Source organism: Sinocyclocheilus grahami, unplaced genomic scaffold, assembly GCF_001515645.1.
Source record: "Sinocyclocheilus grahami isolate Dianchi unplaced genomic scaffold, SAMN03320097.WGS_v1.1 scaffold597.1, whole genome shotgun sequence".
NCBI lineage: Eukaryota > Metazoa > Chordata > Actinopteri > Cypriniformes > Cyprinidae > Sinocyclocheilus > Sinocyclocheilus grahami.
Window position 1 is genome coordinate 642043 of NW_015505776.1, and position 14027 is coordinate 656069.

The 14027-nt window shown below is 37.4% G+C and overlaps 1 protein-coding gene across 1 annotated transcript in view; it reads left to right on the forward strand.

The window, feature by feature from the left end:
- The window catches only part of LOC107557288 (staphylococcal nuclease domain-containing protein 1), a gene marked incomplete at its 3' end in the record, with an annotated part of 160457 nt that overhangs the window by 137828 nt on the left and 8602 nt on the right, over positions 1-14027 (forward strand). The gene's annotated exons all lie outside the window — the stretch shown is intronic.

Below are 14027 nucleotides of genomic sequence, written 5' to 3' on the forward strand. Positions count from 1 at the left end.
ATATCACGATACAGAGGCCACGATACGATACGTATCACAATACATGACTGCACTGAATTTCACCTCAACAGAATTTAGAAAAACAGCTGTTTATTAAACACTGCTTACTATAGTGCCATTTCTAACTATTGGCAGAGCAGGCGGTTGACCTCTGCATTATGAAGGGCCTCCATAACTGTACCACAGTACAATACAGGTAATGGAATATGTTTCATGTTTACATTGTGCATTCCTCTCTAGGTACAATATTCTTATTGAATCTTGTTTTTAAGCTCATAAATAATAATGTACTTGTTCTAATAAATTTATATTGTAATGTACTCATTCTAATATATTAAAAAAATTATAATAATTGCTGGTAGGTTATCATTGCACAAATTAACCCACTCTCTACAATAAAAAAAAAAATTCTTCACTGTATCTAACGCACACACGCTCAAGGCTGATTTATACTCGACGCGTCTGCAAGTTTTTAAAATTTTTTATTGCATAACAAGAACAATAACAACATAGGTGCGTGCGGCAAATATGACGTCATCGCGATGTTGGCGGAAGTTCGCGCGACGTCGTTTCGCGTGGCGGTGTGCACAACATTTTTAGCTTTTATCCACAGTGGAGAGAGCGCGTGTGCACATGGTTGCCAGGTTGATAAAGATAAGTAACACACTTAGCAGATATTTCTGTATTGCGCAAGTGTGAAGCTCTGTTTCGGGGATTACGTCTCTTTATATCAGGCAACCCAGTTGTGTTCCTCTGCGGCCAGATTAAACCTGGTTGTAGCCTATATATGCTCTATTCATTCTTTTTTAGAAACCTAGCACTTTTCTGCTCAATTTTAAACGTTGTAAAATTTAACAAATTAAGCGCGGTCCACTGCTGCACACGTGACACAATATCGATACAGGGCCAGCTGTATTGATACTCATATCGTCAAATCTCTGTGACGATACATCGTCGTATCAATATTTTGAACACAGCACTAATATATATATATTATCTGAATATATATATACTTTTATTTTTATACTATTTATAGTATAAAAATGTTTAAGTATCTAAATATATGTAACAAAATTTAATTAATGAATATACATTAATTATTAAATTATACATTAATTATTAAATTATACATTTATAAACGTTCATTCATTTATTTATTTATTTATTATTAGTGCATTTATTTATTATTACCACATTAAAAGAACAAATTCTGTGGCATTTTAACATTACACACTTTTCATCTTTAAAGAGGATAATTGCAACCACGTTCATAAGCTTAGACAGTTTTTATCATGAAACTGGTACTGCATACATTAATCAGAACATGAGCTTCAGGAAAGAGGCATGCATCTCTTGATCCATGTTTTCTGGCAACTTCAAACCAGTTCTGAAGAGACGTATGGAATATTGCAGCTTGTCACACTGTAATTTAATCCAGTCACACGTCTGCATTGTGTGTTTGGCCACTGTCTTTATGTCAGTGTAAATAGCAGATCAAATCAAGATTTGATCAGTTATCTGAACACGTCTGTAACCTCTGCATAGTTATTTTTCCCTGCGACTCAAACTGGGGCTCTTATACAGAGTCGTGTCGAGTGAAAATAAACCGCTCTGATTGATTTTGTGGTATCACGGGGCTGAAGCTGCCATGTCTTATGAGCATTGCGCAGTCTGCTGTTAATACACAGCCTGATGTTGTGATGATCTCAGCTCACGACTTAGTTTAAAAGACTCTAAACACCCACAAATCGCCCTGATAATCTCCGGTTTCCAGCACCCCATGCGGAGCAGGGAAAAGCTGGTGTGCTCGCTGTCTCTCTCTCTGTCTCTATCAATTCTTTTCTCTGTGTTCTTTAATTAGATTTAATTACTCAAAGTGTGGGATCAGTAGTGAAACGGAATTCCTTGGGCAAACGTCTGTGTGTATCTCCAGAGGCTTGTGTAATTTCTCTCTAGGGTGGGCGTGCTATGTAGTTGTGTAACTGAAACCTCAGTAAAGTAATGAACACTTTTGGTTACCCACACTGACAGGTTAGTTTAGGCATTAGCGTCAGCAAACACGTCTGCAACAGGTGCATTAGCTGCTGTTTGTCTTCAGCTGGTGGAAACTAATTCATAACAGAGATGGGTTTGTCATCTTGTGTTGATTTTTGGGAGTATAATTATGTCAATTTGCATTGGGTATAATTATGTATGTCAAGTTTGTTTCCTGTTTTTATTTTTATTTGATTTTATTTTTCACTGCACTTGATACTGTCTGGAACTGTCAGAAAATGGCAGAAAATTTGACTAACTTTTTAAAACTTTGTCGTTTTCCCTCTGCCCTGATTTTTTTAAATGTTGATCATTATTATTAAACATACTTTTTATTTTTTTTAATTACTGTATAACAACTCAATAGTATTGTAGATTCTTTCCACCCTAAATTAATATTTTTGTATAGATTTTGTATATCATTAAAATGTTGAATTTACATTTTTAATTACTGTAAAACATTAAAATAGTAGTGTAGATTCTTTCTGCCCTACATTTTTATATTTATATATTTTTACATTATGTAAATTGTATTTTTTTTTAATTATTGTATAACATTTCAACTTTACATCTTGTGTATTTGTGTATGTTAACATATTCTTTATATAAATTGTATATATAGAGAGAGAGAGGTTTTTTTAGTGATGTTGAAAGGGCGCTGTTTCTTTAATTTTGTTTAATTTCATTTATTATATTTATTTTATTTATGATGTAGAGTAAATTTTAAAATAGTCACACTTTTTAAAATTGTGAATTTTAAAAAGTATTTTTTTTCCATGAATTACCATTGGTCCACCCCACCCATCTTAATTTCTTGCCTGTAACCAGCAGAGACGGTACAGAATACTGTACATCTGTCTGATAATTCAGGTTCATGAGTGTCTTGGGCAGTGGTGGTATTAGTTTGGCTGGTGAGGGTAGAGGGGCTGTCTCTGGCACGCTGCTTAATGACTCGAGTGGTTCCCTTACCAGGTGCCAGTTTATACACATCCACCACCACTCACCCCTACATGCAACAGCTGTTTTACACTTAATGAAGGCCAGCCCACTCGGAAATGTTTTTTTTTTCTTCCCCCAGCTTTGCCTAAATTTGTACTCGCTGTTCCCATAAACATTCTGCATCCATTTCACACCTTGCTGTTGGTCCTCTGCAAAGCCATCCTCCTTTTTCATTGGTTGCGCTTCACAAGTGGAGTGACTGGAAACGATGCTTTGATATTGATTTAATTAAGGGGGGGGCGAACGCTGGTACTTTGTATTGATTTCAGCACTGGAGGGGAGTCTGTAGGCGTGGAGGTGCGAGCCGCAGTGTGAAGCACTCTTGATTAGCACTCGAATGTAGTCTGAACATCTCCTGTTTGTCAGGGAGAAGAACCCTGTTCTGTAGATTTATAGAGGCTTTAGGTAATTGTGTGTGTAATGGTCCTGACTTTGAATCAGGATTTAGTTTTTTTTTTTTCTTTTTTTTTTTTCAGGTGTTAATTAATAATAGTTGTTTTGTTGCTTTGCAGCCTGAAATGAAGACGGACACAGATTTCGTTTTATCCAGCTGTATTTACTCAGCAACTTATAACATCCAAGTGAAAGATATGACACCAATATGTCAAAAAAAACAGAAGCACTATGTGTGTGTATATTTGTGAATATATATATATATATATATATATATATATATATTCAAATATTCTTCAAATATTTGTTTAAAGTGTTTACTGGTACTAGTTTTGCTAATATATATATGCCCAAGATTTGTTGTGGAGTTGGAAAGTCATGATTTAGAGCGCTTTGAGCTGGAGGGAGAATTTCTACTCCTATAGGCCTACTCTCAGCATAACAAATTATATAATTGCAATAAATGGAGCTTTCACAGCCATGTTTTCTCAAAGTCTTTTGGCTTTATGAAGCATTATTGAAGCTTTGAGTTTATTAAGCAGGTAGCCAAATTGCCTCTTTACCATGACCACTTTTAACAAAGCAGAAACCAAAAAGGTGCTTTGCACGCCTCCAAGCCTGGAGCACAGAAGGGCTTTATGGGTATTTTTGGAAACTTGCAATCAAAACACAGAGTCGAGATCTCACCCACAGCCTGTGCGATGAGAGGAAAAAGACGCAGATGCTGCACCTGCCCTCCCTTCACAGTGGCTTTGAAATTACAGAGCTGTAATTTAGCACCGCTGTGCCATCTATGCACCAAAACGGGGCACATTTTGTATGACCCTGGGATTGTTTTGTGTCTGTATCCCTGTTTGTGTGTCCATGTGTATGTTTGTTATATTTCTGTCGCCCCACTGCTGAACAGAGGCTTTTCATCTCTTTTGTCTCTGTTTGTTTGCCCTAAAGTAAGAGCATAAGCAACTGTAGAAGCCTGTAGATGTGCAGCGGGTGAGTCTTTTCTCGTCGAGGACGTTCCTTCTGCCTTTCACCTCATTCCCACCCCCACTGGGGCTCGTCCGCCCCGTCTCCCGCTCAGAGTCGATCACGAGTGCTGGGAGGAGAGGTGAAATTCTTTAATACTACCCTTATCCTTGTAGAATGGACCCTATCCACCCGCCAATGAATGTTTAATGAGACGAGTGGGCAGGTGGGCCAGCCCACGTCACCACGTGCCGCCCCAGTGTCAGTGTGAAATGTGACTTTGTCCTTAAGCTTGGTGTGGGCTGTCGCTTTTACCTGGAGAGGAAGGAAAAGAGGGAATGAACATCACTGTTTGAAAGAGATAAAGATGTAACCGCAAATGGCTTTGAGAGAAGGGGTGAACATTGGCGAGTGTGCTTTTTCTGTCTTTTTTTTTTTTAAGTCTCTTCATGAGTGGCGTTCTTTATACTTGTGGTCAAATTGTAAAAAATTAAGCTGATTATAACCACTATTTTTGTTTGGCTTTTACTGTCACACCACCCCCCTTTCAGTGTCATGTGTGCTTTATACATAACATAGAAGTGTCGAACGTCTCATGTATTATTATTGTTATTGTATTATTTAATTATATTTAATTTAATATTTTAAAGATAAAATTATATATATATATATCTTTTTTTTTCATTTTTTTTTTTTATAATTTACTTAATTGTTATATCATGTCATATGTGCTGGTCGTAGTTCACCTGGAAAAAAAAAAAAAGCATTTAGCTCAAATAAAATTTTAGGAACATTAAGATTTTTTCCATGAACGTTTTCATACATACGGTTTCTCACAATTTTTGTGATTCTTTTTTTTTTTTATTCCTATTACTCTCAAGTAGTTTATTGTAATATAGTGTTTTTATTGGAATACATTGTTGTTGTTTTTGTATTTTTCTCAGTGCAGTAATAACATTTTCTTTGCTGAACAGTAATGACATTTTCGGAAGAATTATCTCAATGCAAAGAACAAAGAAGTCTTATTGGTCTTATTAATAGGCTTAATTGTATTTATGTAAAATAATGTCTTTTTTGAATTATGACTTATTGTTTGCAGATTTTGTGAGATTCACCCATATGCGGTATTTATGCATGGGAATGGTAGCTACATTTCTGTTTAATTTGGTGGTTTGGAGACATAAGTATTAGTATTGTGTCATTTCTTTAGTCTTGTTCCCTCTGGGAATCATTTCATGGAATAATATTGCAGTAACATTGATATTAGGTCTAATCACTCTTCTCTGTGCATTTGCATATTTGCTCTCAGCTACAGCCATAGCAGCACATTTAAATGCATTTTAAGAAGTGAGGGCATTTCTATGAAGTTGCTAAGGTCTTTAGTACATTGTGTGGTTGCTAGGCTACTTCCTAGGGCATTTCTAGGAGGTTTCAAGTTATTATTTAAGTCAAAAGAGCCCCGTCTCTGATATCCCAGTCTGTAGATGTGAAGGTCCCTTCTTTTTTAATGTAATGTGATTTTTTTTTCGACCGGTTTCATCTGCCAGACGAAAATCAAAAAAGTCTGATCACTCAAGAGTAATAGCACACCTCTCATCAACAAGCCAAGAGGATGTAGCATAAACCATGTGGGATGAGTTACTTATTTCAACTCTTAGCATTAGCCATAATAATAGTGAAGTTCTCCTTAGTCAACAGTTAATTTCGGGCTATAGAGAAGGAATGAACATGATATTTGTTTAAATGCTCTTCTGTCTTTGTTGGATCGCCCTTTTTTCTCTGTGGGTTTCTCTCTCTCTTTCTCCAGCTGTTGTTTTCAAATTGTGTAAAAAGCTCGGAGTGAGAGGTTGATCCCACTTGGTTGCATTGTGGGAAACGTGAGGTAGGTGTGGAAGTGTTTGACCCACCGGATGTGATTGTTAGATTCATCTTTCCAATGCAAATAAACGCAGGTGTGGGATATTTATATGCTTTTTGCAACTATGCTATGTGTGTACAGGCAGCACTCATCCCTCATAGCTTGTAATGTCAAGACGGTGTGTCATATGTGAGGAGTGAATCATCCGCATATTGAGTAACTGAGATGGAGAGCATTAAAATGAGCTTGTTTCCTGCAGAACAGGATTCTCACATTTTTAATTACATTCTTATAAATATTCACAGCTTAACCTGTGAGTCTTTCCTCCACACAAGTGATGAGTACAGTGATTCAAATGAAATGGCGAAAATGGAAATGTTAAGGTGCCAGCAGTGTTGTTTTTGATCAAATTTTTCTTTTTTACTTTTCTTATTTTTAATATAATAATAGTTGTTGTAATATATTTATCAAATTGTTTTAATTACTAAAAAGGATGGTGAAAAAGCTAACTGAAATGTTAAATAGATTGGAAAATAGTGCTTAAATGAAAAGTAATTTAAAATGTAAAAATATAACCCTGGTGTGTGTGTGTGTGTGAAAGAGGAAGGCATTTTTTTTCATGTAGAGAACCTTTGACTTTAGAGATTAAACATTTACATTAGCTAAGAGTCCTTGGCGGAACTTTTCATCTCATAGTGGACTCTCTCAGGCTCATCTGTGAGCTTTCACCTCATGTCCTCTATAACTCTCACTCATCCCTCATCAGAGCAGGAGGTGAATCCAAATCCGGAGACTTGTTCTGCTTGTGCTAATTAACGTTACACGCTGACCAGAAGCTAGCTGTGTGCAATGCACGATGCACTGAAAACAGTCTCTTTCATATACACTTACTCAGTCAGGGGAGTGTTACAGTAGGCGCTAGAGAACCTGACCCCACCGTAATTAAAGCTGAATCCTTCATTATATCCTCCAGCCAAGGAGGATGTAATGAAGCATACAGGGATTGTAAGCAGGGCTGAACACCTGAACCTACACCATATGGACAACTGCAGGTCTTGTTAGCATACTTTTAGATCAAAAACACATGAACAGAAATTAATTTTTAAGTTGACAGTCTCCCCAAGAGTTTTAAGTTTCCGATTAACATAGAAGTACCATGGTATTAGTTTTTTTTCTCCCCACGTGGTAGTGTCTTGTTCTTTTGAAGTACATACCAAATATAAATATTCATTTTCATGTCCTAAAGTATATATCCAAGTACCATCAGTGACCACTACTGTACTATGGTGCTTTCACAGTACTACTTAAAGTTAGCAGGAAACAGACTTTACGGTAATTTTTCCTGATGTAATTGCAACCGCTAATAATAGAGAAGGGTAGGGGGAGGCTGGGGGAGCGCTGTGCTCTCGTGCCTCTGTTGGTAAAAAAATAAATAAAATAGCCAATCACCATCGAGTGTTTACTTTCAGCGCTGAGGAGTGTTGAGAAAAGAACCCTTGCAACGGAGGCTAGCCTCCCTTCTGATATCAACCAATCACTTGGATAATGTACCAAGTACTTATGATGAGTAGCGATATTGAATATTTGATCGCCAAATGATTTACCAAGCTGTCATTCAAACAGTATATATACAAATTTAGGGAAAACAGCCTAAGCTGGATATAGGCTACAGCAGTCGAATTGTTATATCATGTCATATGTGCTGGTCGTAGTTCACCTGGAAAAAAAAAAGCATTTAGCTCAAATAAAATTTTAGGAACATTAAGATTTTTTCCATGAACGTTTTCATACATACGGTTTCTCACAATTTTTGTGATTCTTTTTTTTTTTGTTCCTATTACTCTCAAGTAGTTTATTGTAATATAGTGTTTTTATTGGAATACATTGTTGTTGTTTTTGTATTTTTCTCAGTGCAGTAATAACATTTTCTTTGCTGAACAGTAATGACATTTTCGGAAGAATTATCTCAATGCAAAGAACAAAGAAGTCTTATTGGTCTTATTAATAGGCTTAATTGTATTTATGTAAAATAATGTCTTTTTTGAATTATGACTTATTGTTTGCAGATTTTGTGAGATTCACCCATATGCGGTATTTATGCATGGGAATGGTAGCTACATTTCTGTTTAATTTGGTGGTTTGGAGACATAAGTATTAGTATTGTGTCATTTCTTTAGTCTTGTTCCCTCTGGGAATCATTTCATGGAATAATATTGCAGTAACATTGATATTAGGTCTAATCACTCTTCTCTGTGCATTTGCATATTTGCTCTCAGCTACAGCCATAGCAGCACATTTAAATGCATTTTAAGAAGTGAGGGCATTTCTATGAAGTTGCTAAGGTCTTTAGTACATTGTGTGGTTGCTAGGCTACTTCCTAGGGCATTTCTAGGAGGTTTCAAGTTATTATTTAAGTCAAAAGACCCCCGTCTCTGATATCCCAGTCTGTAGATGTGAAGGTCCCTTCTTTTTTAATGTAATGTGATTTTTTTTTCGACCGGTTTCATCTGCCAGACGAAAATCAAAAAAGTCTGATCACTCAAGAGTAATAGCACACCTCTCATCAACAAGCCAAGAGGATGTAGCATAAACCATGTGGGATGAGTTACTTATTTCAACTCTTAGCATTAGCCATAATAATAGTGAAGTTCTCCTTAGTCAACAGTTAATTTCGGGCTATAGAGAAGGAATGAACATGATATTTGTTTAAATGCTCTTCTGTCTTTGTTGGATCGCCCTTTTTTCTCTGTGGGTTTCTCTCTCTCTTTCTCCAGCTGTTGTTTTCAAATTGTGTAAAAAGCTCGGAGTGAGAGGTTGATCCCACTTGGTTGCATTGTGGGAAACGTGAGGTAGGTGTGGAAGTGTTTGACCCACCGGATGTGATTGTTAGATTCATCTTTCCAATGCAAATAAACGCAGGTGTGGGTTATTTATAGTACTTTTTGCAGCTATGCTATATGTGTACAGGCAGCGCTCATCCCTCATAGCATGTAATGTCAAGACGGTGTGTCATATGTGAGGAGTGAATCATCCGCATATTGAGTAACTGAGATGGAGAGCATTAAAATGAGCTTGTTTCCTGCAGAACAGGATTCTCACATTTTTAATTACATTCTTATAAATATTCACAGCTTAACCTGTGAGTCTTTCCTCCACACAAGTGATGAGTACAGTGATTCAAATGAAATGGCGAAAATGGAAATGTTAAGGTGCCAGCAGTGTTGTTTTTGATCAAATTTTTCTTTTTTACTTTTCTTATTTTTAATATAATAATAGTTGTTGTAATATATTTATCAAATTGTTTTAATTACTAAAAAGGATGGTGAAAAAGCTAACTGAAATGTTAAATAGATTGGAAAATAGTGCTTAAATGAAAAGTAATTTAAAATGTAAAAATATAACCCTGGTGTGTGTGTGTGTGTGAAAGAGGAAGGCATTTTTTTTCATGTAGAGAACCTTTGACTTTAGAGATTAAACATTTACATTAGCTAAGAGTCCTTGGCGGAACTTTTCATCTCATAGTGGACTCTCTCAGGCTCATCTGTGAGCTTTCACCTCATGTCCTCTATAACTCTCACTCATCCCTCATCAGAGCAGGAGGTGAATCCAAATCCGGAGACTTGTTCTGCTTGTGCTAATTAACGTTACACGCTGACCAGAAGCTAGCTGTGTGCAATGCACGATGCACTGAAAACAGTCTCTTTCATATACACTTACTCAGTCAGGGGAGTGTTACAGTAGGCGCTAGAGAACCTGACCCCACCGTAATTAAAGCTGAATCCTTCATTATATCCTCCAGCCAAGGAGGATGTAATGAAGCATACAGGGATTGTAAGCAGGGCTGAACACCTGAACCTACACCATATGGACAACTGCAGGTCTTGTTAGCATACTTTTAGATCAAAAACACATGAACAGAAATTAATTTTTAAGTTGACAGTCTCCCCAAGAGTTTTAAGTTTCCGATTAACATAGAAGTACCATGGTATTAGTTTTTTTTCTCCCCACGTGGTAGTGTCTTGTTCTTTTGAAGTACATACCAAATATAAATATTCATTTTCATGTCCTAAAGTATATATCCAAGTACCATCAGTGACCACTACTGTACTATGGTGCTTTCACAGTACTACTTAAAGTTAGCAGGAAACAGACTTTACGGTAATTTTTCCTGATGTAATTGCAACCGCTAATAATAGAGAAGGGTAGGGGGAGGCTGGGGGAGCGCTGTGCTCTCGTGCCTCTGTTGGTAAAAAAATAAATAAAATAGCCAATCACCATCGAGTGTTTACTTTCAGCGCTGAGGAGTGTTGAGAAAAGAACCCTTGCAACGGAGGCTAGCCTCCCTTCTGATATCAACCAATCACTTGGATAATGTACCAAGTACTTATGATGAGTAGCGATATTGAATATTTGATCGCCAAATGATTTACCAAGCTGTCATTCAAACAGTATATATACAAATTTAGGGAAAACAGCCTAAGCTGGATATAGGCTACAGCAGTCGGCTTAATTAAATGGTGCAACAGGCAGCTCTCTTTTAACACAGAATTTTAAGAAGGGATGGATGTTTGCTTCAAGTGATAGGCCAGGTAAGTGAAGTTATATTATCTTGCTGTATGTCGTTTTCTTTACGTTTTCTGACTAAAAGCAACCAAAAAGCCATTTTAAAGTGGTTAAGCAAATAATAATAATAATCGGCAGGGATCCCAGACCAATACAATTAGTGTGCCTCCTCTATTTTAAAACCCACGAGCCGCCACTGTTGGATTGTTGTTATTTTCACATATCATCTGGGAGTGAGAAGAGATGTTGTTGCAAGATGGATGGGAAGTTTGATTTAAAGATAGTATAGGCACATGAATAAAAAATAAAAAAATAAATAAAATGACGTGCATGATGTGAATGTATCATTTATAATAAATGATTGATTATACATTCCATAATTAAAATATTAATTATACAATTTATTTTGATTTGTTTTTTTTTATAAATGTTTGAAACAGTCATTTCAGATCTGCTTTAAAGAGTGCCTGTTTAACCCTTTCTCATGTGAATTAAAGGGATAGTTCACCCAGAAATGAAAAATGTCATTCCATTTCACTCCTTTCTCCAAAAGGAGAATTTTATTCTTGTGATTGATTCGAAATGTTTTGAAGTCAAATGATAGTTTTGTGTGGCAAATAGACCAAAGGTTAACTAGTTAATTCAATGTTAATTCACTTGTGCTGCCTTCAGTAGTTTTCCTATCATATTTGCCACCTTGCATTAGTGTTATCATTAGTTGTCATGTTTTGTCACTCAATGAAGCGTAAAACCTGTTGTCTGAAGCCATTTTTGATTTGAGAGCTACAGAGGAGGGGTTTTTTAGTGATTCTCCTTCAGTGTTTCACACAGCGTATGGTTTTAAAATGACATGAGGTAATTAAATAATGGTTGAATGTTAATTTTGACTGAATTGTCCCTTCAACAGAGTTTGGATTGAGGGCTGCATTCTTTGACACGTATTATAAGCCAGCGCATTCATTTTAATTAGCATCCATTGTCTATAATAGAGACTTTTTCTCTGCCCAGTCTATGCGTTCTAATTGAGTGCTGCTTTGATTAATTGGGTTAAATGCGCTGCCTCCATTAAACCTTTATAACTCGTACGGAGGACACCCCCCTCCTTATTTATTATTTAGCAAGCTCTCGCAGGGCTGGAAGTGGGGCATGGATGAACGAAGCCGGGGAACACACTCGCTGCCCTGCTGCCAGGGAAGAAAATGCAAAACTTTTAAAATTAGTTTAATAAATCAAGGCTGCTCGTTCAGCTGTCATCTGACACGCTACTCTACCCACAGTCACACAGCCACGTTCTCCCCCTTTAACTTCTCAAAAACTGCTGCCTCCTCAAAATGCCGCTAATATCTCTGCTGTGTGAGAATCATCTGAGAGGTGTGTGTGTGTGTTTGCGCACGTCTTCCCATATGTGCTAATTAACCATTTAGCAGGCTGGATGCTGGTGGGTTAGTCAATTAAATAGAGCATTTAAGCCACAACCTTTTTGGAAATCTGCCATTAAATATCCCCTGTGCCCCTCACACGTATGCAAACATACGTTCACATGCTAACGCTGCTCTGTTTGAGTTGGCAACATGCTAATTAGCCGCATGCAGGCTTAAGGTTACTTGAATGTAGATTTACGCTACATGTTTTAAACGCTCTCTCTCTCCTCTCTTTATCCTTGTCTTTTCATTTAATACAAGCAAATATTCTGATGCCAGCAAACAGTTATCATAAAAACACCAATGACGTCGGAGGAGGGGGGCGAAAATGAGCAGCTTAAGACAGGCCCATTAGTTGGCTTATTTTAACCGCTTTCCTGGAGGGATGTTTGGTGTTTGTTGCACATTACAGCTCTTGCTCTTTTTTTCCCCTCCCTCTGTTTTGCACTCCTACAAACATTATTCATGCCTGACTGTGGGGCCATTTTGTCACATTTCCGTACCCCAGCAAACCCCACACCTCAGCGATTACACTGATTGCTCTGTTGTTGGGAGAAATGAATGAACAGCTGCAAGAGTACGGCTGAAAAAAAAGTAAATATCTGTAGTGGACATTCTCATTAGAAAGGCCTTTCGAGCCTTTTTGATATACAGGGGTGTGAAAAAGTGTTGGCCCACTTCCTGATTTCTTATTTTTTTGCCATTAAAGTTTGACAAACATGCAAAAAATAAGAAATCAGGAACCAACACTTTTTCACACCACTGTATTAAAACCTTACTGGCCTTTGGTTGATTTGAGAGCTTGCTTGGGTTACACGTACCCCTCAAGCGAGATGTAGTGCGCTAGACCGGTGAGGATTTGTGGGTCTTAATCTATTTTTTATTTCTGTATTTGCAACAGACCCTAGGCCCCGCAAAAACTCAATGGACATTGGCTGTCAACAAATTAAAGTAATGTAGCGTCTGGACCAATCAAACACAATTTTTCATTTGATTTAACAAATCAGTTATTCATTAGATTGACAAGTCGTCACAGACCCCTCACCCAATAAACTGAATGCCAGGATGTCTGCAACGACACCAGGCCCCCCTGGTCCCCATGGCAACCATGACACCTCTGCTAGACCAGATCCATTTACGACCTAATGGCATGTTGAGAATTTCCCCTCGCACTACATTTTCCATAGGAAATCCACAGTGCACAGTAAAAATGTACTCTTCTCTGATTAATTAATAGGAAAACCTTTCTCCTTCAGGTCATCGTGTATGTTGTCTTTGAGATTTTATACTGTTTTATGCAGGCTTGTGATGGAAACACTCATTCCTGTCATCTTACATATATGTAACCCTACCATGTTTAGTATCTATGAATTCGCCTTCTGATGATCTAAACGAGAGCGTATATTATATGTTGGTACATAGGCAATATATTAGTGTCCTGAGAATCTTTAGTAATTTCGATTCAAGTTCCATATGCAAATTACCATGCTTCCACACAAAGAGTCATAAAACTCCCCAGTATCTCAAAACTCCCACTTGGGATTCCGGCCTTTCTCATTGGACAAGTTCATCTTGAGAGGCGGGAATCTTCTCCGACCTTAAAAGCCCCACACCAGGGACCCGCCCAGAGTCGGTGGTTTGTTTAAATTCTTAGAAGATGTGAGCTACAATGTTCCAGGACATCCTAAGCTCATGCCAGGCTTCGGCCTTGACTTTTCCATTCACCAAGATTCTCTGACTCAAACTGGTTCTTTTTCATCAACCAACTTCAGCAAAGATCAACTGGGACCTTCAGA